The sequence below is a fragment of the Pavona decussata genome, unplaced genomic scaffold (genome assembly GCF_977016875.1).
Source record: "Pavona decussata unplaced genomic scaffold, jaPavDecu1.1 SCAFFOLD_243, whole genome shotgun sequence".
Classification (NCBI taxonomy): Eukaryota; Metazoa; Cnidaria; class Anthozoa; order Scleractinia; family Agariciidae; genus Pavona; species Pavona decussata.
This window is the reverse complement of record NW_028145648.1, coordinates 700,104-703,570: the sequence shown is the minus strand read 5'-3', so window position 1 is coordinate 703,570 and position 3,467 is coordinate 700,104.

Sequence of the window (3,467 nt, the reverse complement as noted above, 5' to 3'; positions counted from 1 at the left end):
CAGTAACGTCATAATGGGTAAGATAAAACTGAGTGAATCAGTAACGTCAAAATGGGTAAGATAAAACTGAGTGAATCAGTAACGTCATAATGGGTAAGATAAAACTGAGTGAATCAGTAACGTCAAAATGGGTAAGATAAAACTGAGTGAATCAGTAACGTCAAAATGGGTAAGATAAAACTGAGTGAATCAGTAACGTCATAATGGGTAAGATAAAACTGAGTGAATTAGTAACGTCAAAATGGGTAAGATAAAACTGAGTGAATCAGTAACGTGATAATGGGTAAGATAAAACTGAGTGAATCAGTAACGTCATAATGGGTAAGATAAAACTGAGTGAATCAGTAACGTCAAAATGGGTAAGATAAAACTGAGTGAATCAGTAACGTCATAATGGGTAAGATAAAACTGAGTGAATCAGTAACGTCAAAATGGGTAAGATAAAACTGAGTGAATCAGTAACGTCATAATGGGTAAGATAAAACTGAGTGAATCAGTAACGTCATAATGGGTAAGATAAAACTGAGTGAATGAGTAAGGTCAAAATGGGTAAGATAAAACTGAGTGAATCAGTAACGTCATAATGGGTAAGATAAAACTGAGTGAATCAGTAACGTCATAATGGGTAAAATAAATCGGAGTCAATCAGTAATGTCATAATGCGTAAGATAAAGAATGAATCAGTAACGTCAAAATGGGTAACATAAAATTGAGTGAATCAGTAACGTCATAATGGGTAAGTTAAAACTGAGTGAATCAGTAACGTCATAATGGGTAAGATAAAATTGAGCGAATCAGTAACGTCATAATGGGTAAGATAAAAATTAGTAAATGAGTAACGTCATAATGGGTAAGATAAAATTGAGTGAATCACTAACGTCATAATGGGTAAGATAAAATTGAGCGAATCAGTAACGTCATAATGGGTAAGATAAAAATTAGTAAATGAGTAACGTCATAATGGGTAAGATAAAATTGAGTGAATCACTAACGTCATAATGGGTAAGATAAAATTGAGCGAATCAGTAACGTCATAATGGATAAAATAAAAATTAGTAAATGAGTAACGACATAATGGGTAAGATAAAATTGAGTGAATCATTAACGTCATAATGGGTAAGATAAAACTGAGTGAATCAGTAACGTCAAAATTGGTAAGATAAAATTGAGTGAATCATTAACGTCATAATGGGTAAGATAAAATTAAGCGAATCAGTAACGTCATAATGGGTAAGATAAAATTGAGTGAATCATTAACGTCATAATGGGTAAGATAAAACTGAGTGAATCAGTAACTTGATAATGGATAAGATAAAACTGAGTGAATCAGTAACGTCAAAATCGGTAAGATAAAATTGAGTGAATCATTAACGTCATAATGGGTAAGATAAAACTGAGTGAATCATTAACGTCATAATGGGTAAGATAAAACTGAGTCAATCACCAACGTCATAATGGGTAAGATAAAACTGAGTCAATCACCAACGTCATAATGGGTAAGATAAAACTGGGAAAATCAGTTACGTTATAATGGGTAAGATAAAACTAAGTAAATCAGTAACGTCATAATGGGTAAGATAAAACTGAGTAAATCAGTAACGTCATAATAAGTAAGGTAAAACTGAGTAAATCATTATCGTCATAATGGTTAAGATAAAACTGATTGAATCAGTAACGTCATAGTAGGTAAGATAAAACTGGGAAAATCAGTAACGTTATAATGGGTAAGATAAAACTGATTGAATCAGTAACGTCATAATGGGTAAGATAAAACTGGGAAAATCAGTAACGTTATAATGGGTAAGATAAAACTAAGTAAATCAGTAACGTCATAATGAGTAAGATAAAACTGATTGAATCAGTAACGTCATAATGGGTAAGATAAAAGTGAGTGAATCACTAACGTCATAATGGGTAAGATAAAATTGAGCGAATCAGTAACGTCATAATGGATAAAATAAAAATTAGTAAATGAGTAACGACATAATGGGTAAGATAAAATTGAGTGAATCATTAACGTCATAATGGGTAAGATAAAACTGAGTGAATCAGTAACGTCAAAATTGGTAAGATAAAATTGAGTGAATCATTAACGTCATAATGGGTAAGATAAAATTGAGCGAATCAGTAACGTCATAATGGGTAAGATAAAATTGAGTGAATCATTAACGTCATAATGGGTAAGATAAAACTGAGTGAATCAGTAACTTGATAATGGATAAGATAAAACTGAGTGAATCAGTAACGTCAAAATCGGTAAGATAAAATTGAGTGAATCATTAACGTCATAATGGGTAAGATAAAACTGAGTGAATCATTAACGTCAAAATGGGTAAGATAAAATTGAGTGAATCATTAACGTCATAATGGGTAAGATAAAACTGAGACAATCAGTAACGTCATAATGGGTAAGATAAAACTGAGTCAATCACCAACGTCATAATGGGTAAGATAAAACTGGGAAAATCAGTTACGTTATAATGGGTAAGATAAAACTAAGTAAATCAGTAACGTCATAATGGGTAAGATAAAACTGAGTAAATCAGTAACGTCATAATAAGTAAGGTAAAACTGAGTAAATCATTATCGTCATAATGGTTAAGATAAAACTGATTGAATCAGTAACGTCATAGTAGGTAAGATAAAACTGGGAAAATCAGTAACGTTATAATGGGTAAGATAAAACTGATTGAATCAGTAACGTCATAATGGGTAAGATAAAACTGGGAAAATCAGTAACGTTATAATGGGTAAGATAAAACTAAGTAAATCAGTAACGTCATAATGGGTAAGATAAAACTGATTGAATCAGTAACGTCATAATGGGTAAGATAAAAGTGAGTAAATCAGTATCGTCATAATGGTTAAGATAAAACTGATTGAATCAGTAAAGTCATAATGGTTGAGATAAAACTGATTGAATCAGTAACGTCATAATAAGTAAGATAAGACTGAGTAAATCAGTATCGTCATAATGGTTAAGATAAAACTTATTAAATCAGTAAAGTCATAATGGTTAAGATAAAACTGATTGAATCAGTAATGTCATAATAAGTAAGATAAAACTGAGTAAATCAGTATCGTGATAATAAGTAAGATAAAACTGATTGAATCAGTAACGTCATAATAGGTAAGATAAAACTGAGTAAATGAGTAACGTCATAATTGGTAAGATAAAATTCAGTGAATCTGTAACGTCAAAATGGGTAAGATAAAACTGAGTAAATCAGTAACGTCATAATGGGTAAGATAAAACTGAGTGAATCAGTAACGTCATAATGGGTAAGATAAAACTGAGTTAATCAGTAACGTCATAATGGGTAAGATAAAACTGAGTGAATCAGTAACGTCAAAATGGGTAAGATAAAACTGAGTGAATCAGTAACGTCATAATGGGTAACATAAAACTGAGTGAATCAGTAACGTCAAAATGGGTAAGATAAAACTGAGTGAATCAGTAACGTCAT